This window comes from Cydia fagiglandana, chromosome 23, assembly GCF_963556715.1.
Source record: "Cydia fagiglandana chromosome 23, ilCydFagi1.1, whole genome shotgun sequence".
NCBI classification, from domain to species: domain Eukaryota; kingdom Metazoa; phylum Arthropoda; class Insecta; order Lepidoptera; family Tortricidae; genus Cydia; species Cydia fagiglandana.
Genome location: NC_085954.1, coordinates 3,746,292 through 3,771,180, shown reverse-complemented (window position 1 = coordinate 3,771,180; position 24,889 = coordinate 3,746,292). Strand labels below are relative to the sequence as shown.

At 38.1% G+C, this 24,889-nt stretch overlaps 2 protein-coding genes across 3 annotated transcripts in view; one reads left to right on the top strand and one right to left on the bottom strand.

The window, feature by feature from the left end:
- Positions 1-24,889, bottom strand: part of LOC134675745 (nucleolar transcription factor 1-B-like) — a 56,065-nt gene that overhangs the window by 26,803 nt on the left and 4,373 nt on the right. The window lies entirely within an intron of this gene.
- The window catches only part of LOC134675908 (uncharacterized), a 369,748-nt gene continuing 348,435 nt past the window's right edge, over positions 3,577-24,889 (top strand). The window contains exon 1 of one of the 2 annotated variants that reach the window (XM_063534249.1): positions 3,577-3,680. The gene's annotated coding sequence lies outside the window, so the exon portion shown is untranslated. Of the gene's footprint in view, positions 3,685-24,889 lie in introns of both variants that reach the window. The other variant, XM_063534248.1, reaches the window with a different exon arrangement.

Genomic DNA, 24,889 nt, shown 5'->3' with positions numbered 1-24,889 from the left:
TGATGATGGAGACAGGAGTTGGCCATGGGAACTCTGTGATAAAACAACGCAACCTAATTGTGCTTGGGGTTGTTAGAATTGTCTCGATGAGTATTAGTTGCCTGTGGAAAGAAGAGTATAGTCAGCGATAAAAGCTTGTACAGTCAGCCGCAGAAGTTACTAAGCGGGCGAGGTGTTCAAAATTACCGTGTCACGCTCTTATTAATTATCTTAACAATAAAGTCGCGTCAAGATCATTTTGAATTCCTCGCCTGCTTAGCAACGTTTGCTGCTGACGGAACAAAAAAATGAAACATTTGCCAAAAACTTATTTAAGTACAACAGGGTTGAAGAGACATAAAAATTGAAACAAAGTAGGTATAATAAAGTTTATAATAAGCGTTACTGATATCGTAGAACTTAATTCGGCCCCAGGGGAAATTAGGGGTTTTTATTCAAAAGCTCCAGCCCACAAAAGTTTTATATGTTAAAAAAATAACTTTAACGGACTCCTAGCGCGCCAAGCGGGACGTTTTGGAAACTCAAAATCCCATACAAAATGACACTTAACGCAAACGCGTACGCCACGTCACGCTATCGAATGAAATGTACACTAGGGGTACAGAAATAAACTACAAACATTCACTCATCATTCATTCATCATTCATTCATTCATTTTACATATAGTTATAATTATAGGTATACTCGTACATGGTGTGTCTGGACTTGGGGCTTTAAATCCAGGGCTTGATTTTGCTCACTAAACTGAGCTATTTTTACTGTGGGACCAACCCTAAAATCGGGAAAAATTTTTTGGCGTTTCCATAGAAAACGTCGACATCTAATCAGCCAAAATGTATGAAAAAGTAAAAATTTTTTTCGTGATTTCGGGGTTGGTGCCATAATAAAAGAAGCTTAGTTTAGCGAGTAGAATCGAGCCCTGGATTTAAAGCCCCATGGTCAGACACACCATGGTTTATATGTACAGTCAACAACCCTATTGGACTTATGTGCTTATTGTGTCTTTTTTCTTTTTCCTTATTTTTTTTTCTGTTACTGTTTTGCAACAATTAAATGACTTTTTACTTTTTTTTACTTGTAAAACAACTATTTCTTTACCAGTAGGATAAAAACATAATCAAAGCTACTGTGTAGCGTTGATTTTCAAGCCGTTTATATTGAATAATCTCAAGGAAAATCGCGTTGGAAAAAGCAGCTTTTCCCCTCTCCGGGAAGTAAATGATTTCCTGTTAAAACTGACGTTTGATGGATTAAAAATAGGAATGGCCTGTCGCCCGGGCCCAAAGTGGCCGCTTTGCTCACCCCATATTGTTCAATCTTTAAGTGTCAGGTTTGTTTACTTCTTGCATTTTTTATGGTCAGTGTTAAGCTTGGAAATGTATTGTTTTGCCAAACAGTAAATCTGTGTCGGATCAGTCATGATCGAGAGTTTCATATCGACGATATGAAAAATGTACGTAACATGAAAAAACGGAAAGCAATTTTCGGGTATTCCAGAAATATGTATTTAAAAAAATAATACCAGTAAAAATTTTTAAGAAGTTTATTTTCAAATACCCATCGTTTGTGCCATGCCTAATTATGTTCATGTTCCCTAATTATTTTGAGCTACCATTCCTCCAAAATAAATACATACGATATTTTTGAATTTTTGGACAGAAATATTATGTCAAGCAATTTACGGCAGCCTAAGTGCCCTAAGTATTTCAGCCATACTCAATTTGCGACCGGCCGGCCTTCTTTAGGTGGCCCGCCCGCCAGGGTGATCCTGGTATACGTTACCTTGCTGGTCGACCGTCACCTATAAGCAAATTCATATTACGGCCCGAGGCTACAAGGTATAACCGTCTTTGTGGCCCTCATAAAAGAAAGGTTGAGTATGGCTGGCCTACAACCCTGATACTAATGAATGCTAACTGTCTCAGAGGGTTATTTGTTGTAAACACTTACCTTAATGGAATTACGCCATTATTTTCTCGATTATTCATCTTATTATCTCAAAAGCATCACCCTTTTAACCCCACAACCATGAGCCAATTTTAAACCTTAAGCCCTTGTAATAAAGCTTCTAGTTTTCTTATACCAACGCCTGTGAAACGACTTAAATGCATAGTCTTAACAAGGCTCTTACGACCTTTTTGCTCAACTTCTCAAGACGTAAACTACAATTGTAGATCTTATATCCTTAGGGATAAGGTGGTTTATCTACCTATAATTATGTTTGCCCTGACTGAATTTCTTTGCTACGAAGTACGATTTTAAGCTTTAAGTGTATAGTAGTAGAGTATATAGTATATTGGCTGTTTGTACCTTAAAGGTGTTTGCAAATAGAGGGTAGGGAATGTCATTACATTAGAGATATGGAGGACGCGACCTATACCTATAAATATGTATATGTAGTATTTTTAGACAGACTTAGGTAGTAAGGGATTTAATAGTTATTTGTTTCACAAGGGGGCAAAGTAGTTGTTTAACCTTTCGTGCTAATATTGATACCCGAGCAAGCGAAAAATTCGAAAAATGGAATCTTGAGCTTTGGGAGGGTTTCAAAGCACGAACACAAAATTTTTCACCACAGAGGGGAACGCCTGTTAATGGCTACTCCTTTTGGTTATATCCTCTACTATCGAATCTATTACACATTCTGCCGTATTCGAACTTCAAGATATTCACAAGAGACGACACGTACTAGATCTATTCTAGATACGTTATAGTTTAGATATCAACTAGTTCTCTTTTGCAGCGCAATTCGGGCAACCAATGTCACTTTTACGTTAGATAGAGTAAGATATCTATTAGATGTGAATTGGATCTCTAAGTCATATCCTGTGGAAATCGTTCAAGAGTATCTCCAGAATCGCGCAAATATCAAATTTGACAGGCTAGATCTTAAACATATCGTTATCGTATCTTGGTGATGTCTAAAAGATATCTAATAGATATCTATTTCAAAATCCGAATCGGGCCCATTGTATACATTAGTGAGTACGAAAGCAATCTTAAAGAGGCCACAAGCCAAGGATACGCGAATCCAACTCGCACTAAAACAAATCTATTTATAAACAAACTAAATAGAATAGAGACTACACGAGTAATATACCGGTGTTGCCAGATTAACGCCACATTCCGACTTGGTTGGCAAGTTCTTAGGGTTCAGTACCCGAAGGGTAAAAGGCGCGATTCGGGAAATGAATTAGAAATTCAACATATATGAAATAGTAAAGATATGTGACGTTCCACGGAAAAAGGTACCATTGCCCCGGCTGAATATTGGAGCGGTGTTAATAATACCGTAACGTAAGCGCCAGCCGCCATAAGGTACCTTTTGCCGCGGAACGTCACATATCTTTACTATTTCTTATCTAATGAATCTCTTAATCATTTCCCGAATCGCGCCGTCCGTTGTCTGTCTATCTGTCCGTCTATCAACTTAATTGTGATAATTTAACAATCACAACTTCACGGTAAAATATACAAACTTCCAATCGCAAAAAACGGTGAAAAAAGCGGAAAACTGTTGTCTGGAACTATCTGGCAAAACTCATAACGCGCCCCATCAGTGTTCCTATAGTCGCGGAGCGAAACGGTCGCGCACTCGCCGGCGTGCGTTCTGAATTCAAAATCTGAAGTGACGTTGTGTGTTGTGATACCGGTTTTTGGATTTGTAAGCTGCCAGTTATGTGAGTATTTTTTTTTTTTGTTTTTTTTAAGAGTATGGATTCTAGTTTGTGATTAAATGGAGTATGTTGCAGTTAGATATTAAAATGTGATTAGTTTAGATAATCAGGTACTGTATATAAGATAAAATCCTGTATAGGTAGACGTACGTTTCAGATAAAACAGTACTTAGTGAAATCAAAATGTTAAGTGAACGTATTTTGTTTCGGTACCGATTTAGCTTTAATAAAAAACCGGCCAAGTGTGAGTCGGCCTCGCGCACGAAGGATTCCGTACCATTACGCAAATAACGGCGAAAAAACACGTTTGTTGTATAGAGCCCCAGTTAAATATTTATTTTAAATTTTAAAAATTTGTTGTTATAACGCAACAGAAATACGATATATGTGAAAATTTCAACTGTGTAGCTAATATTACGGTTCATGAGATACAGCCTGGTGACAGACAGACGGACGGACAGCGGAGTTTTAGTAATAGGGTCCCGTTTTTACCCTTTGGGTACGGAACCCTAAAAATTAATTAAAATAAACACTTGAAGAACAGACATATTATGTGACTTTTTAAATGACATCGATGTTATAATAGTTAATAGGTAGTTTGTAATTATGTGTTGTTATTTATAGGTTTTAAAGTTTTGTAATTTGGGTGTAGTGTAGTAGTTAAGTTGTATATTAATTACCATTGCGAGTACAATAAAAAAAAAAAAACTTGAAGAACAGACATATTATGTGACTTTTAAATGACATCGATGTTATACAAGTTATATGTAATTTGCATTAAACCATATAGCTTTAATATAAAACAAAGTAAATTTAGTGAAAATTGCTCGAAAGTCTCGGCACTATAGGCGTTTTTTGAGTAGATTCGGAAATATAAATATTCCCTTTGTCTCTCATTCCGTCTGGGGTTACAAACGAAAAAATAACTTCAAGCAGGCGTGGCTCACTACGCGATTTCGTTGCTTTGCTACAGGTAGCTACAAGTAGGCAAGTAGGTATACATCCGTTCCACACCAATTTTGGTGGCTAGCCATAAGCCGCGCGTGGCGCTGTCGCCACCTATAAGTTCGTTTTTTTTTAGCATTAGAAATAAGGTAAACTTGATGTGTCTTTTAATTGAAAAACACATTTTAAAAATAAGTTACGGCAAATATGTAACAATTATGTATCTAATACGATCATTTACATTCTTCTGCTCACATAAGTAATAGTTTTTGATTTTTAAAAAGCGTTTTTCTATTAGTGACATGTCAAGATCGCTTACCTTCTTGCAAGTTCTTTCTAAAGCTAAAAAACGAACTATAGCCGCCATATCTGTCCTGATCGCAGCAGACGCGTTTTCAGAGAGTGAGTCTTCTGTACCTAGTACTATTATTTATTCTGTGTCTGGGGTCACAAACGAAAAAATAACCTCAAGCAATAAACGATTTTTAAACCGTGTTCGTGACTTGGCGGTTAAAATAGAAATACCCGGAAAATTATGACATTCCCAATGCAACTGTTCTGCATTTTTAGCAAACTTTTACGACAGAGGCATGTTCAGGTTTCAAAAATGTGATATTAATTAGATATTAAGTTATCATTCGTTTATCGATATAAGCCGAGTTAGGCCCTCAGCACACCGAGCGTAAGCGTAAGAGAGGCGTAAGCGTAAAAGACGCGTAAGCGTAAGACTGCCGTATTCGAACTTTAAGATATTCACAAGAGACGACACGTACAAGATCCATTCTAGATACGTTATAGTTTAGATATCAACTAGTTCTCGTTTGCAGCGCAATTCGGGCAACCAATGTCACTTTTACGTTAGATAGAGTAATATATCTATTAGATGTGAATTGGATCTCTAAATCATATCCTGTGGAAATCGTTCAAGAGTATCTCTAGAATCGCACAAATGTCAAATTGATAGGTTAGATCTCAAACATTTATTGTATCTTGGTGATGTCTAAAAAATATCTATAGATGTCTATTTCAAAATCCCAATCGGGCCCATAATAGTCTCGGTCCCAATTATTTCGGGTAATAAAGGTTCTACTCTAATAATAAGATATCTATAGCCGATTTTATAAAGTCTGAATACCGCTTCTCAATAGGTATCATTTTAATATCTAGACACGCGGCAGCGTGTCAAGCCAAGTTCAAGCAAAGGAACTGGCCCCCTAGCCAAGGTTACAATCGCTATCGCTTCGACAACGAAAAGCATTATGTATCTCTATCACTCTTCCACATTAGTGTGACAGTGACAGTTGCGTTTCGATCGCTACGGAGCGTTAGCGATTGGCATCTTGGCTACGCGGCCTGGCTAGCCAGCGCCAAGTGTAATATTACACGAACCACTTGGTGCCACTTTTGACCCTTCTATAACTCAAAACATCTTTAACGTAAACACATAAAACTACGTGTGTTAATTATATCCATAAGGACATCTAGAAGCCCAAATTTCATGAAGCTAGCTCAAACGGTTATAAAGATATGAAGGTCAAAAAGTCGTAAATTTTAAGACTGACTGACAGACTTATAGTACCTAAACCTAACCTACTTCCAGATGACCTAGAAGGATGAAATATGGAATCCAGCTCAGTTATTGTGTGAAAGCGTAGGAAAAAATCTAAAAATAAAAAAAAGTTATAAAATAGGGGGGGTCCCCATACAAAAAAAACATTTTTTATTGTGACTGACATATAAGTACCTAAACCTAACCTACTTCCAGATGACCTAGAAGGATGAAATTTGGAATCCAGCTCAGTTATTGTGTGAAAGCGTAGGAAAAAATCTAAAAATAAAAAAAGTTATAAAATAGGGGGGGTCCCCATACAAAAAACCATTTTTTATTGTGACTGACATATAAGTACCTAAACCTAACCTACTTCCAGATGACCTAGAAGGATGAAATTTGGAATCCAGCTCGGTTATTGTGTGTAAGCGTAGGAAAAAATCTAAAAACAAAAAAAAGTTAATAAATAGGGGGGGTCCCCATACAAATTTTCATTTTTACTGTGACTGACATATAGTACCTAAACCTAACCTACTTCCAGATGACCTAGAAGGATGAAATTTGGAATCCAGCTCGGTAATTGTGTGTAAGCGTAGGAAAAAATCTCAAATAAAAAAAGTTAAAAAATAGGGGGGGTCCCCATACAAAAAACCTGTAATACGCGCTTAACAACCGGCCAACGGTATGTCGTTGGCGGCGCGCGGCACCACATAATTAATACAAAGAACAGAAGTAAAAAACATGCAGCGGAAACACAAGAAAAAACATTAAATGTCAATACCTGCCTAGTTTTCTTTACAAAAAGTATTGATATCCCATCAAAAACATAAATGTAAAAAAGGAGAGCCAAGTTCAATACAAAAATTATGCTTGGCTGTGGGGTTCGCCGCAAAAAGAATGGAGATCTAAATGAGTGCCAAGTTCTATGCAAAATCCAAATATGTATTTATAGGAACCAAATAACATTATAAACAAGTATTAAACTCTATTTCTTTGCTTTATTGGATACCTATAACAATTGCTGTTATGTAAAAAAAATGTGAGATCTTAAAGTAGGTTAGATTTGGCTTGGCCAGTTTTTATCAGAATTACAAAATATATATGTTGAATAACTTTATAAAATGACTGATGTAATGAAAACTGGCCAAGTCAAATCTAACCTGCTTTAAGATCTCGCATTTTTTTAAATAACAGCAATTGTTATAGGTATCCAATAAAGCAAAGAAATAGAGTTTAATACTTGTTTATAATGTTATTTTGTTCCTATAAATACATATTTGGATTTTGCATAGAACTTGGCACTCATTTAGATCTCCATTCTTTTTGCGGCGAACCCCACAGCCAAGCATAATTTTTGTATTGAACTTGGCTCTCCTTTTTTACATTTATGTTTTTGACGGGATTTTTAATACACCACCATACAGAATGATGATACCCCATGTTATTCAACGAAGACAGATCGCTATTTAAACGACAATTTGCTTTATATCTGCTTTATAGCTGTTTATACAGCTTTTATACCGCTTCATGCTTCCAAGTTTTCCAATCATAGAACTTAGACGAATACTTCACTATACAGGGAGCTTTGAGAACATGGGTCTAAAGTAAGGGAACATCGGAAGTTTATAGTTTCTGGTTTTTATTTCTCATTTATCATGGTTATTTAGATGGCTTGTTGGGAACCACAAGGGATATTTGGGAGATAAAAAATATGGTTGTCTGTAAAGTCGGTTTACGGAAGATAGTTTTGCGTGATAACTTCATAAGAAAACATTACCATTACATTAAGTGACGTTACCATGGAGATCCGTCCACAACGTTACCATGAAGATCCGTCCACAACGTGACACTTTTTCGTGCATGCTACCGTTGTTTATCGATATATAAGACATTAGCACGTCAAATGACTTTCTATGTAATGAAGAACAAGAAAATATTTTATTGATATTTATATGTTTCGACTGCCAATCTGCTGCATCATTTTTGACGAAATTTGGTACATATTTTATTTTTATTGTAGATACATATTAGAATTTTTATGCACTTTTAAGATAAATTTATTTCTTGTAGTTTATTTTGGATACATTTAGTCATATTTAATAGACCTCAAGTTTCAACAAGGGTACTAATTCGGGTGAATTTTTATTCCAACAGTCAATCGAACGAAGTCCTGTGGTAAAAACATAGGTAAAATTGCTAGAGTCTGAGGGGCTACCGCGAAAACCGAAATTCGCAAATTGCGGGGACCTTTCTCTTTTACTCCAATGAGAGCGTAATTAGAGTGACAGAGAAAAATGACCGCAAATTGTGAACTTTGATTTTCGCGGTTATAGCCCTGTGTGGAAAGAGAAAAGTCGTGATACGGGCCCTATTTCCACGATTCTTCTCTTTCCACACAGACTCTACCACAGAACTTGTCCTTTTTAAACGAATCTAGCAAAATATTCACAGATTTTACCTGATTTGGTTTCCTAATTTATTAGTAATTTAATTTATTTATTTATTTATTTAATCTTTATTGCACAAAAGAAAATCTTATAGTACAAAAGGCGGACTTAATGCCATAAGGCATTCTCTACCAGTCAACCTTAATGCTGTTAATGCTGTTTTTCTTTTCTTAAAATTTGCTTCTATATTCCCACGAACCAAATCAATCTATTCAAGTTTATAATTTTCCCTCACTGCCACATTGTGACACACCCTGTATAGAAACAGCATGTATAAGAAAGTTATATGGATGAGACTGAAGTTTCGCTAAGGGCACGAAATTAAGTTTAACTTTTTGTGCCTTATAATGTGTATGAGTTGGAAAAGTGGCCAAGCCAAGTAAACAACATTTATTAACATTTAAAATAGGTAAATACCCAAAATTGTTATTAAATAAATTTTGGCAAAAATTTCATTTTTGGTACAAGCTTTTATCGCCGACTGTACTTTTTTTTCCACAGGCAACTAATACTCATCGAGACAATTCTAAAAACCCCAAACACAATTAGGTTTCGTTGTTTTATCACAGAGTTCCTTATGGCCACCTCCGGTCTCCATCATCAGATCAGCTCGATGACACCATAATATTGCATTGTCACCCAACTTACGTATGTATGCAAAATTTCAGCTCAATCGGGTACCGGAAAGTGGATCAAATTTAACTTGCAAGATTTGATTACAGACAGACAGACAGACAGACAGACAACGGTCAGGTGAAACTAAATAAAAGCTTGTAAATAAAATAGCATGAAGGCAAAACTCAATACTAAAATAACAGAATTCATAACTATCAATAGGGAATATTAGGCAAAGCTCTGCGTAGGTGGCACCTTTGTGGCACATACAGTAAACAAACCACATTGACACATCACACGTCACGTCAATCACATGGCCTACCGCGAAACAAGAAAATCGAAATTTCGTTATCTAATCTCTCTATCACTCTTGCATATTCGTGCGATAAAGAGGGAGAAAACTAAATTTCGACATTCGCGTTTACCGGTAGGCCCTTGATAACAAACCGCCTTGATGCATCAATGTCATATTTTATTGTCTGTGAAAACTTGTCAATAAACAGTTGAAGGCACAGTATGTATAAGTTAGTCTATGAATTTACTAGAGTCGGTAGTGCTGCACTCTGGCGGCAGAACATTGCAGTAATATCCCCTATTACAGGAGTGGTCATTTCTCCATACAAAAACGTACTCGACTGTTTCCTGCGTGGATTTTGATGCTAGAGCAATGATTTTTTCAACACAGATTAATATTGTCAATATCTGTATCGGACCGTTTTGCTTTTTTTGATATTTTTGTTTTTTAAGGCCTAGCGCCTTCAAAAATGGCCAAAATGCCCTCATTGACTATGCCGCAATGAGAAGCGTAGTATTCAAAACTGATATCAATTAGCCAAAAAAGCAAAACGGTTCGACACAGATAATTTTATAATCATTTAGATTTCCAAATTTGGTTACGATTGGCTAAGTTTTGGAGGAGGAAACAGTCGAGTACGAAACCTCGATTTTTGAGATTTTTACGCAGGATTTTTCGCCGTGTCCTTATCGCACTAGTTTTAGGAGCCGCTTCTGTTACCGAGACGGGTATATTTACCTAAAATATTTAAAACTCAGTTCCTGTTTCGTCTTAATTTGGCAAATTGCTAGCCCGGACCCGGACCGTTCTAGCCCGAGTCATCCTAACTCTAATGATCTAAACCACTGTGATTGTACATTTATAATATTTAAGTAACTATTTAAGCGTATTATGATTGCTTTAATTTTTGGATATTTTTCAATGAAATAAATTTTATCTTATCTTATCTTATCCTAACTATACAATATAGTAGTTATCAGAGTTATTTATGCCATTGTGTCGCTGTGTTTAATATGGATTGCTTTCCATTAAATGTTTACTATGTACCAATTGACATATTGACATGGTCTCATTAAAGAACGACTATAAAATTTATAAGCTACTATCAAGGACATACTGCCGTATTCGAACTTCAAGATATTCACAAGAGACGACACGTACTAGATCCATTCTATACGTTATAGTTTAGATGTCAACTAGTTCTCTTTTGCAGCGCAATTCGGGCAACCAATGTCACTTTTACGTTAGATAGAGTAAGATATCTATTAGATGTGAATTGGATCTCTAAGTCATATCCTGCTGATGTCTAAAAGATATCTAATAGATGTCTATTTCAAAATCCGAATCGGGCCCATATATAACTCCGTATAAGATGAATAAAGTCCAAGGAAAAAACGTGCCTCGGAAATCATGAAAAAGTCATTATCGGATAGATGGCGCACACCTTTGGGGTATGCTCGGCTAGATGGCGTTAACGACACCGTTTGATATTTAACTGTTTTAACTAGAGATGCCACGAATATTCGGCAACTATTCGGTATTCGGCCGAATGTTGCCTACTATTCGGCCGAATACCGAATATCTGTTGCACCTGCCTAAAAAGAAAAATTTCACAAAAAAATAACCAAAAACTAGGTATATTTAATATTTAAAATGTATTCTTGGAAAGTGCTTAAATATGAAGGCACGTTTTTGAGCATTTGTTGTTTCCAAAATATTTTATTTTTATCATGGGTCTGATTTGATTGACTCTAACGACATTCATTAATTCTGTTCAACATAAAAATATATCTAAGCAAACGTTGTGCTTTGTTGGCGAACAGTTTTCGTAATAATTGTGTCTCAAAATGTTCACATGTTATACCGAATATTCGGTCGCCAAATTTTGTGTTTCACTTGAAAGCCTCGCAACGCTCAAGCTTTCATTTTTCGAACCACTCGCTCCGCTCGTTGTTCAATTGTGGAATCTTTCGCTTGCTTGGGTATCAATATTAGCACGAGCGGTTAAACAACAACTTTGCCCCCTTTTAAAATAATAGTACATTACTACAGAGGCCGGGACAAGGGGTTGCCGGCCGAAGACATATAGACGGCCGAGCGAAGCGAGGCCGGATAGGTCTGAGCGCGGGCAACCCCATTTCCCGCCGAGGTATGTATAGTGCTTTTCTCAAACATGCAATGAAATAAATAAAATAAAAAATCCACGAAACCCAAGTTTTATTTATAGAAAAAACTAAAAGTAAACTACACCCAAAATATAACCAACACGTACCTATATCATTATCACGCGTCTGTTTTACACGAGTCGTGTATTTTTACTACCCGTATATTTTCATGTATCTTTGATTTTTTCGCCTTGTATCCGTCTGACTGTCGTTTTCGTCACAAAGGTTTACATAGTCTTTCATGTTGATATCATGTTTCACATACATCGTTGCTTTATGCATGGAAATATAAGTATAATTTCCACAGTGTTGACGAATTTGTAGTTACATTCATTTAAAATATGCCACAAAACTGTTTCTAATAAACTGTAAGCCATTTTTCTTAGTTTCTCAAAGAATAAAATTGCCATAAGCAACCATATACATACTTCGTCTTTGACTTAGCGGCAGAGGCAGCAAGTTATTTAAAATCAATTCTGCTTACGCTGCCAATTCCAACACATACGATTACAATTAATATTAATTTCATTATTTCGTCGGAACTCATATTAAAGTCAAAAAATCAACAACGCACCATAAATCCAATAAAACAGAATGAATATTTTTCAACTTTACCTCCATAACAATTTAAAAAAATCATTACGCGTGTTTGAGTAGACCTTTTTACCGCTAACGTTTAGATGAAATATTTTAAAGATTTTTATTTGTGTAGTTAAATTTATAATTTAAAATTATAGAATGTATTATTTATTAAGTTCATGTTGATTTTATACAAATAAAACTGCAAATTATAGCAAACATTGTTTTTTGTTTTTTTTTTTTATAGGCGTAGTGGCAGAGTGTCATTACGAACCATAAAGCAATAACTGCCTCTAGTTTTTTTTAATGGATGAATGCCACGATGCTGTGTCACAAATATCTGTGAAATGAAAATTAAAAAAGAGGACTTTGCCGGCCTAGGCCTGCAAGATGTGTATGAAATTCCATTAACGACCTTTTGTCCTAGCCGCACCTGAAACGTCATACTTCGCAGCCTATTATAAGGAACATAACATCAATATTTCATTGCATGTTTGAGAAAATAACTATTTGATCCTAATACTTTTTACGATTACTTTTTATAGTAACTATGTAAACCTTCCACAGTAAAAATAATGTAATTTGATTTATATTACTACAGCAAAGAGAGTGGGTTTGTGTTAAAGCGTAAGACGCAATTTTACATTTACAATCCATGAAATCGCAAATTGCTACATTTTAACCAGTACGTTCTTATACGTAACCGCAAAAATAACTTTGTAGTTATTCTTGGGTAAGACGATTCTAATTTGGTTCATACCACTTTGTAATAGAGTATATTTTTGCTTGTGCGTACGTGAGACGTAAAGTTTATTTCAGTAGATGCTCAATAAAATCTAATTTCTGCAACGGAATGTCGAATGTTTGTATGAATGATTGCTGTATGAAATACGATTGTAGATGTAGAGTATGTATGAACAGGGTACCTGCCCATACAAGGTCATAGATAAATAATATACATAGTAAGAATAGAGTGCTCACTCCATACATCAGTTTTTTTGGTACCAAAACGACTATTATTTTTGTAGTCGACAACTAGCATCGAGTAGCGGAATTATCAGTACCGCTACTTGATAGGTACTAGATATCTCGTGAATCGCGACATACGAAAATTGTATTGAACAACAATTTACAAGTAATATTAAAAGCAGAAGGAGTTGAAAATAGAGCTCCGATTAATTCGGTTATAATATTAGCTGAAAATTGTTGAACATTAGACTTTTCGGTCGTCACAACATCTATTGTCAATTAGCAGTACTGATAATTCAGCTACTCGATGCTAGATGTCGACTGCGAAAATAATAGTCGTACTGGTACCAAAACTGATGTATGGAGTAAGCACTCTATGTACTTTTTTCTCTATGGTATTATTACAACCTGTACGGTTACCATCAGTTTGTCACTGACATAAACGCCGTCGAGAACGTAATTTACTTTCTATACATCCCGTTTGCACTAATATGCGAGTGCGAGCGAGATGTAAGTATAAAAAGTAAATTACGTTCTCGACGGCGTTTATGTCAGTGACAAACTCATGGTAACCGTACTGGGCACGTCTAATACTCTATGTCTATACTTTACCTATACTTTGTCATAAGGTGGCCACTGACAGTCCAAATAGCGTGGCTGCAATCCAAAATCGGTCCGTGAATGTCAAAAACGTACAATGTTTAATATTAGGATGCCGTCCATTTGGATGAATCCATTGTAACGGCATCCATTTGGAAGTCTCGTCAGTGGCCTACTTTATAGGTTTTCTTCAGCATCAAAGTTAGCTTTCTGTCTTGTCATAATATCATAACATAATATTGCAAGGGCAGAGTAAAGTACTATTGATTGACAATTACGTACCTACCTGGTGTAATCATTCCCATACATTATTATTAATAGCTCACATCTGTCACCGAACGAGAAATACGGTACGATTCGAACTTTACGATACGTCTATGATATGGATTAGATATGTCAATGTCAAAAGTGACATTTTTATTTGAAGTAACACACTTTTGGCACTGACATATCGAATCCATATCGTATCTCGACGTAATATTTGACGTGACTGAAAGTTCGAATCGGGCTGATAGGCGTTTTGTGCGTTACTTTCAGAGGTCGGAAACCGGTATTTGCTCCATACAAAAATACCGGTATTATTACGTTCGTTTTCGTTCTTTGGTTTATTATTTCATTTTTAATGGGACAATCTAATAATACGAAGTTGTTACCGAAATACATGATTCAGTCCTATCTAAAGAGCATAAAATAATTCAAAATATTGGGCTTTTTCGGGGTTTTTAAAAAATACCGGTTCCGAGCCCTGGTTACTTTAAATTAACTACTATTTCCTATTTTATTATTATTAATTTTTAATGTAGGTACTTACTAACATGTAGCTGTAATGATATGATACTACCAATATTGTATGGATTTTTTTTAATATTCCGAAATAAAGATATTTTTTATTTAAGGGGCTTTAGAACAAAATTTTGACACATCCGAAAAATAATTGACAGGCCGATACCGTCCGGCGGACTGTTAATCAGTGGGCCCCTTAAGGAAACAAAACGTGCTAGCACCAAATCGTCAGTAGATATTGTAGATAATACATCATGTATGTCATAAAAAGTAAAGTAAAATAGATGTAAAATGCTTAGCCCTGGGCACCGAAGATTTTGGTAATTTTTTCATTCGTATATGACATCTATTTCAGTTTATAGTTTATATAGCAGTGTTATTGCTATATGTATACTGGGATTACCGGGTGAGGCCTTTAAACGAGCAAATAAACATAAATTGTACTCATCAAACGGTGACACTTTTATTCAATCACTTCAAAAACTTATGAAGTTTCTTCCTATTTTTCATACAAATATGTTACCTTCAACGCCGTTATCATTGTGATTGACGTTACTTCTCACGCCTTAAACATAACAGAAGTCAGTATGAGGAGTACAGATTAGAGATGCACCGGATATTCGGTTACTATCCGGTATCCGGCCGTTATTATACTATCCGGCTGGATACCGGATAGCGACCTATTATCCGGCTGGATACCGGATAGTGACCTACTATCCGGCTGGATACCGGATAGTAACATTGCTTGATTTCGGAGTAAACAAATTGGATTTAAGAAATAGACATGGTCATAATCGTACTTGTTTATTATTATAAAACAATTTAATTATTCCACTGACTTGCACGCGCACTCATTTCGTACCTAATGAGTCCGCGCGAACGTTTACTAGGAAACAGGTCAAACCTGCAGAATGCGCACCTGAGAAACCGAAATGTAGGTATAGCTCCGCAGGCCGAATATCCGGCCAAACAACTATCCATTGTATCTCTAGTAAAGACTACGGTTTAATTTTTTGCCCGTGTTACAGGCCACACCCGGTAATAAAATGTTGTTCATATAAAATTCCTACACGTTAAAACAGCCCTCTTCCCTATTGCCACGTGTACATGCCTCATGTATATGGACAGCTCCCTGCGGGGATCTCGCCAAATTTAATTAATAATTTTGATCGATATTTTTCAGCTCCGTAACTCGATTACACAAAACTTGATCATTTATAATTTCTTTTTTAGGGTTCCGTACCCAAAGGGTAAAACGGGACCCTATTACTAATTTAGGGTTCCTACCCAAAGGGTAAAACGGGACCCTATTACTCGTACTAAGACTCTGCTGTCCGTCCGTCCGTCCGTCCGTCCGTCTGTCACCAGGCTGTATCTCACGAACCGTGATAGCTAGGCAGTTGAAATTTTCACAGATGATGTATTTCTGTTGCCGCTATAACAACAAACTAGATTTTGCCCTGTGCGCGGGGCCCGAGGGCCCCGCGGTACGCGTGTTGTTTGCTGTTGTTGATGTGTTGTTGTTGTTAATGTTGTTGTTGCTGTTGTAATTGTGTAGTAGTTTGTTTTCCAAAGGGAAAATTAAATGAATTTCTACTTTTGCTAAGACGAAAAGATCCGCGTGCGAGCACTTCATTCCCGCAGCTCGGCCTTCGGCCTCGCGTGCTTGGGAAATCGAAAGGGACGCTCCGGGCCTTCGGCCCTACGCGGAGCTCGGCCTTCGGCCTTCGCTGGGTTTCGAAGCTCAGCGTCGGGCCTTCGGCCCGCCGCTTCGCTTATTAAAACACTTGGAAGGTTGGTTTTGCTTTGGGGCGTAAGCGGGAAGTTGGAGCTTAAACACGACCCAATAGTAAAAGTGTCTTGACAAGCTCACGTCGGGCCTACGGCCTTCGGCCTTCGGCCCGCCGTTTCGCTTGTCTAAGACACTTTTCCTATTGGGTCGTGTTTAAGCTCCAACTTCCCCCTCTCGTGTGACGCTTCGGGCCTTCGGCCCTACGCGGAGCTCGGCCTTCGGCCTTCGCGAGCCTCGACGCTCCGCCGTCGGGCCTTCGGCCCGCCGGCTTCGCTTATCAAGACAGTTGACTTTGTAGACCGCTTGCAGGAACTGCATTCACGCAGCTCGGCCTTCGGCCTCGCGTTTTGGGAGTCGGGGTGGAGGCTCCGGGCCTTCGGCCCTCCGCCGGGGTCTGCCTTCGGCCTCCCGGCCTGAAGCTCGCCCTTCGGGCTCGCTAAACACACTTTTTGTATAGGATTTTGCTTTGTTCGTCATTCCCGCAGCTCGGCCTTCGGCCTCGCCCAAAATTACTGGGGGTGGGGCACGCTTGGACATTCGGGGTGAAGCTCCGGGCCTGACGGCCCTCCGCCGGGTCGGCCTTCGGCCTCCCAGCCTGAAGCTCGCCCTTCGGGCTCGCTTAACCTACTTGGAAATTTGAATTTGGCCCGTGTCCGCCGCCATTTTGGACTTTTCCAAAAATTTTTTTTCACATGGTAATCTTGGGCCGCCAAGGTCATCGCGTGCCAAATCTCAGCGCGCTCGGACCAACTTGAAAAAATTAAAAAAAAAAAGTCGGCCATTTTGAAAATTTTTAAATGCAGTTTGTTTTGTCTCGGGGCCCTCTATGACATTTGGTCGAGCACCCCTCACCCATCTCGCACCGTTTAAAAGTTTCCATACAAAATTAAAATGCCCATTATTTCCGCCATCTTGGATTTTTTCCAAATTTTTTTTTATTCGTAGGTATCTAGAGGCCTCTATCTCTCGCCATGCCAAATCGTAGGTATCTAATGTTGTTGTTGCTGTTGTAATTGTGTAGTAGTTTGTTTTCCAAAGGGAAAATTAAATGAATTTCTACTTTTGCTAAGACGAAAAGATCCGCGTGCGAGCACTTCATTCCCGCAGCTCGGCCTTCGGCCTCGCGTGCTTGGGAAATCGAAAGGGACGCTCCGGGCCTTCGGCCCTACGCGGAGCTCGGCCTTCGGCCTTCGCTGGGTTTCGAAGCTCAGCGTCGGGCCTTCGGCCCGCCGCTTCGCTTATTAAAACACTTGGAGGGTTGGTTTTGCTTTGGGGCGTAAGCGGGAAGTTGGAGCTTAAACACGACCCAATAGTAAAAGTGTCTTGACAAGCTCACGTCGGGCCTACGGCCTTCGGCCTTCGGCCCGCCGTTTCGCTTGTCTAAGACACTTTTCCTATTGGGTCGTGTTTAAGCTCCAACTTCCCCCTCTCGTGTGACGCTTCGGGCCTTCGGCCCTACGCGGAGCTCGGCCTTCGGCCTTCGCGAGCCTCGACGCTCCGCCGTCGGGCCTTCGGCCCGCCGGCTTCGCTTATCAAAACAGTTGACTTTGTAGAACGCTTGCAGGAACTGCATTCACGCAGCTCGACCTTCGGCCTCGCGTTTTGGGAGTCGGGGTGGAGGCTCCGGGCCTTCGGCCCTCCGCCGGGGTCGGCCTTCGGCCTCCCGGCCTGAAGCTCGCCCTTCGGGCTCGCTTAACACACTTTTTGTATAGGATTTTGCTTTGTTCGTCATTCCCGCAGCTCGGCCTTCGGCCTCGCCCAAAATTACTGGGGGTGGGGCACGCTTGGATATTCGGGGTCAAGCTCCGGGCCTGACGGCCCTCCGCGAGGTCGGCCTTCGGCCTCCCAGCCTGAAGCTCGCCCTTCGGGCTCGCTTAACCTACTTAGAAATTTGAATTTGGCCCGTATCCGCCGCCATTTTGGATTTTTCCAAAAAAATTTTTTCACATGGTAATCTTGGGCCCGCAAGCTTGCCGCGTGCCAAATCTCAGCGCGCTCAGACCAACTTGAAAAAATTAAAAAAAAAAAGTCAACCATTTTGAAAATTTTTAAATGCAGTTTGTTTTGTCTCGGGGCCCTCTATGACATTTGGTCGAGCACCCCCGACCCATCTCGCACCGTTTAAAAGTTTCCATACAAAATTAAAATGCTCATTATTTCCGCCATCTTGGATTTTTTCCAAAAATTTTTTTATTCGTAGGTATCTAGAGGCCTCTATCTCTCGCCATGCCAAATCTCAGCGCGCTCGGACCAACTTGAAAAAATTAAAAAAAAAAAGTCGGCCATTTTGAATTTTTTTTAATGCAGTTTGTTTTGCCTCGAGGCCCTCTATGACATTTGGTCGAGCACCCCCCACCTATCTGGCACCGTTCAAAAGTTGCCATACAAAACAAAAGTGGCCAGTTTTCCAACAATTAGAGCATTTTTCCAAAAATTTTTTTTTCGTAGGAATCTAGGGGACTCCGAGATTCCGTGACCAAAATTTCAGCGCGCTAGGACAAACTTGAAAAAAAAAAAAAAAAAAGTCGGCCATTTTGAAAAAAAAATGGTAGCTTCAAAAACTGCCAGGGTCCCTCTATGACATTTGGTCGAGCACCCCCCACCTACCTCCCACCGTTTGGCCGGGCCGTTCAACATTTTTATGACGAAAGACGGTAGACCAAAAGTCGGATTTTTCTGGAGGTCACCAGACCGCCCTCTATACGACCGTACCAAACTCGAATACCCCACGAACCTCCTTCTGGGAGAACAATCATGTCAATTAATCATCGGGTTGCGGCTTTATATAATATAGATACTAAAAACAGAATAAAATAAAGTTTTAAGTGGGGCTCCCAGCTCCCATACAACAAACGTGATTTTTGAGCGAATTTATTTGATAAGCTTTTGGCAAGTCTAAAGCGGCAGTTAGTTTGATTATTTTAATATTTTCTAACCCCCTTATAAACTTTACGGCCCTGAATTAGTTAAATTATGTTTTATCCCTTTCTTACAAATACATAAGTCAAAATGGCAGATAAGGACAAACGATTCATAGCTAATTCAGGCTTACAATATGCGTTTATGAATAACGGCATTAGAGTTTATGCGTGCTATTATACAAAATACGACAGTCAAACTCAACTAACGGCTCGATTCGGGAAATGAATTAGAGACTCACTAGATATGAAATAGTAAAGATATTTGACGTTCCACTGCAAAATGTTCCTTATGGTGGCTGGCGCCGCGATTCGGGAAACGAATTAGATATTCACTAGATATGAAATAGTGAAGATATATGACGTTCCACAGAAAAAGGTACCTTATGGCGGCTGGCGCTTACGTCGCATAGCGCCGCAATAATATTGGAGCGGCGTAAGCGCCAACCGCCATAAGGTACCTTTATCCGTGGGACGTCACATATCTTTACTATATCGTATCTTTCTCTAATTCATTTCCCGAATCGCGCCGTAAATATGTTTTATTTTATCTTACTCGCTTTCTGCTCGTTCATAAATCAACACTCGTATTGTAATGCCTTTCGTTATATAGCAGTCACATAAACCTACTATTATGTATCAAATTCCTCCATTTTAAAACCCTCGTACATTTATTGTTGTTTTGTTTACACGAGTCGAGTTTTATTAAAATGTGGTCCTACAACGCTCCCCTGTGGGACCCCGCCAAATTTAATTAATGACTTTGCCGTTATTTTTAAGCCACTTTTATAGCCGGGACCTGCGGTTTGCCATCCATTATCCGAACATGTTTTAGGCTAGCTTAAGGGCCATTTACATGGTCCGATTTTTGTACAGGATTTTCCCTTCTTATTTCTCCTTCGGCCGCGTACGTAACCGGCCTTTCGTAACTGTACGGTTACCATCAGTTTGTCACTGACATAAACGCCGTCGAGAACGTAATTTACTTTCTATACATCTCGCTCGCACTCGCATGTTAATGCAAACGGGATGTATAGAAAGTAAATTACGTTCTCGACGGCGTTTATGTCAGTGACAAACGTAACCGTACTGGTAAGGACCTTTCGTAACGAAGGAAGAAAACATTATTTTTATACGATACTGGTTTAAAAGGCGTTATAAGCCGTAAGCGATATCTATAGTTCGTTTTTTTAGCATTAGAAAGAACTTGCAAGAAGGTACGCGATCTTTACATGTCTTTTAATTGAAAAACGCTTTTTAAAAAACAGTAACTATTACTTATGAAAGCAGAAGAATATAAATGATCGTATTAGCAGAGATATATATAACTTCGTATAAGATAAATAAAGTCTAAGAAAAAAACGTGCCTCGGATGTCAAGCAAAAGTCACTGTCGAATAGATGGCGCCATACACCTTTGGCCTATTGTCGTTTAGATGGCGTTGGCGACACCGTTTGATATTTAACAATTTTAACACGTATCAGTGAAAGAACATGGGTCATTGTGGAACAATAAAAATTAATAATCATATATCCGTAAACATATTTTAATTCATTTATACATTTTCAATTTTATTTTAAGTTTTAATCGTGTGTCGATAGATGGCAGTAAATGTACCGTGACTACAAAATTTACTTTGACAGGACCCCTCTATACTATCTATTCTTTTTGGTATTAGATTCATAATTGTTACATATTTACCGTAACTTATTTTTAAAATCTGTTTTTCAATTAAAATACACATCAAGATTGTTTACCTTATTTATGATGCTAAAAAAAACGAACTATATATATGAATTGTTTATACGACAACGGTTTCACTCACTTGAATTTTTAGTCGCTATTGGCGACATGTTTGCCGACGGGCCCGAAACATGTCGCCAATAGCGACTAAAAATTCAAGTGAGTGAAACCGTTGTCGTATAAACAATTTAAAATATGTCTCACGAAAGTTTAATATCAACTATATATATGCTTGATACATTGTTTGATTTGTTTTTGATTTATGTAAGTAAATTATAATAATGTCCCTTTTTAGGTACATAATAAAAAAGTTTGCTAATTCACTAAAATTCTTGACTATTCCGGCCGCATTCGTGACAAACTGCCGAAATTCCTGACATGTCGGGAAAATTCCACGTCTGGTAACCCTACTTCCACCCGTTTACAGGACTTAAAAAAAGTTAAAAGAAAAAAAAAGAGAGAGAAAAAAGAAAGAAGAAGAAGAAAGGAGAAGAGGAAGAGAGAGAAAGTTATAAAGTGATTACTACTACTACTACTTAAGTTGTATAAAATACTAGTAATTGCAGTAGGGAATCCAAGCGGTAAATACTTAATATGAGAAATACCGGTAATTTACCGGATTACGGGTAAAAATCTACTATCTACTGCTTGTAAAAATTTTCCCTGTTTGCATTTCCTAAATTGCAGCGGGTTTTCGTTTTCGTCAACAGTTTCGTATATCACTATCGAACACAAATTTAATGATTACATTGGCAACCTACTCGTACTATTACTCCGAAAATCGTGGCATGTAAATGGGCCTTAACTGTGAAAAAGTTAATCTGGGATGAAAAGCTTTTTGTAAATAATTGTAATGAGTGATAAAGTAGGTTTCGTTCATTGAGGGTTCGCTACTTGTTGTTGTTTTAATTATTTTTTACACTATAAGAACAGAAATGATAATCTACCTTTGCAAACTGATACGTAAACGTACCTAATTTAAGCCTCGATTGCGTCTGCTGACCAACTGCCGTATTCGAACTTCAAGATATTCACAAGAGACGACACGTACTAGATACATTCTAGATACGTTATAGTTTAGATATCAACTAGTTCTCTTTTGCAGCGCAATTCGGGCAACCAATGTCACTTTTACGTCTATATCTATTAGATGTGAATTGAATCTCTAAATCATATCCTGTGGAAATCGTTCAAGAGTATCTCCAGAATCGCGCAAATGTCAAATTTGACAGGTTACATATTAAACATATCGTTATCGTATCTTGGTGATGTCTAAAAGATATCTAATAGATGTCTATTTCAAAATCCGAATCGGGCCCTAAATGACCAATAAATGCTCTGAGAAAAATGTACATAGAGGGTGTAAAATTCTCTATTTTGTAAGATACATTAGCACGAGTTAAAAACTTTCTTTCCACGTTAATTTTTAATTATTTTTTCTTATTCTAAATGCGATACCGTGTACACCCTCAACATAACAACTATTTTTACAACCCTTACATTCAACACTTTGTTGATGTCAGCCGTCCATTTAATAATTAAAGTATATACATTTGTATATAATTGTATTATCCAATTATCCATTCGCATTCGGCACATGAGTTACGGTTACGTGACCATATTCATTAACTAATCAACAAATTGGGGTTAATTAGAGTAACTTGGCTAATTCCATCGGCCTTTGTGTCACGCTTGGCCGATAACACAGACCGAAAATTGAACTAGACCTCCTAGATAGTGTTCTTAAGGGGCTACCCGAGGTTTTCATCGATTTTTGACAAGTTTTGAATCGTATCTCCTTTTTTTGCACTACAGATAGAATTATAAGACGAACGGTTATCGGTTTTTCAATTTTGAAAAAAAAATGAATACATATTTTTTGTGATTTTTTTAAACATTGTCTAAAAAAACATTTTTTTCGTATCTCGTTTGCAGTGAAGGATCTTACATGTACGAAATCTACTACAACTAATATTAAAATCAGAAGGAGTTGAAAATAGAGTTTTTTGTTTTAATTTATTTAGAACACAAACAGTCATAATAAACATATTACATATGTTGTACACAGTATACAGAAACTGAGAGGTGATACAAACAGACCTGGAGGTTCATTAAACACAATATTCATAAAATAAAACGGTAGGTAAGAACAACGTAGTAATTTAAAAATACATAACTATAAGCATACAATCTCAAGGAATAATGAAAACAAGTTAGGAATTAGGTACTAAAAGAGTTTAAGTCTCACAAGCATTTTTGGCCTAGCAGTGGTGGCCGAGTGGATATGACGTCTGACTTTCAATCCAAAGGTCGAGGGTTCAAATCCTGGCTCGTACGAATGAGTTTTTCGGAACTTATGTACGAAATATCATTTGATATTTACCACTAGCTTTTCGGTGAAGGAAAACATCGTGAGGAAACCTGTATACATCTGCGAAGAAATTCAAAGGTGTATGTGAAGTCCCCAATCCGCATTGGGCTAGCGTGGGGACTATAGCCCAAGCCCTCTCGCGCATGAGAGGAGGCCTGTGCTCAGCAGTGGGACGTATATAGGCCGAAATGATAATGATGAAGCATTTTTAGACTAGACAAAGAATAATTAAAAGGATCAATATCGAACAAATGTTTATTATAGAAACTGGGGAATCGTCTGAAAAAGGTATGTCTAGCATAGTTCTTACGAGAAAAGCTCACATGGAATAAAGATCTAGGTCGAAAGGGGAGACGGGGACAACCAAACTTTACGTCACTAATTTTAGGAGATCAGGATAGTTGATGTTACCTTTAAGAATTTTAAACAGAAACATAATATCTAAGTAATTTCTACGATTAAGGAGAGAAGGGATACAAAAGTGCTTTGCCGCTAATGATGAATTTTCAAAGTATGTACCAGTTCTGTAAGCTAAAGATTTCAAGAAAATGTTTTGTATCCTCTCCAAACGGTCAATGTGGTTGTGGACTTTGTACTGAGGTGACCAAACTAGAGAGTTTCGGTTAATTCGGTTATAATATTCGATTAAAATTGTCAAGTAGCCTGATAATTCCGCTACTCGATGCTAGATGTCGACTACGAAAATAATAGTCGTACTGGTACTAAAACTGATGTGTGGAATGAGCACTCTGTATCTTTATATCTATGGTAGAGGTGATATGTTCAAGCTGTATCCTCGTATGTGAGCACGTACTTGTAAAACTCCGGTTACAAAGAGATGAGTTACAAACGAGAGTCTTCAAAGACTGTTATCTGAATAACCGTGAATAACGCGTGCTGTTCAACAATACAAGCGATCTTAGTGAGAAAAATGTTCGAACGTTTAAAGTAGAGATGCACCGGATATTCGGTTACTTAATATCCGGCCGGATACCGGTTAGTGGCCTACTATCCGGCCGGATACCGGATAGTAACTGTGCTTGATTTCGGAGTAAACTAATTGGATTTAAGAAACAGTCTTGATCATAATCGTACTTGTTTATTATTTTAAAATAATTTAAACATATCTCTGACTTGCACGCGCACTCATTTCGAACCTAGAAATGTGTCCGCGCGAATGTTCACTAGGAAACAGGCCAAACCTACAGAATGCGCACCTGAAAAACCGAAATGTAGGTATAGTTCCGCTGGCCGAATATTCGGCGGCCGCATACCGGATATTCGGCCGATAGTCAGGCTGAATATCCGGTATCCGGTATCCGGCCAAACAACTATCCGTTGCATCTCTATAGAAAATTTTAACAATCGGAGTCTCACATTTACGTGCCCCTACCTCGCAAAAATCGGTAGACTGTTTTGTACAGAAAATTATAATATCCTT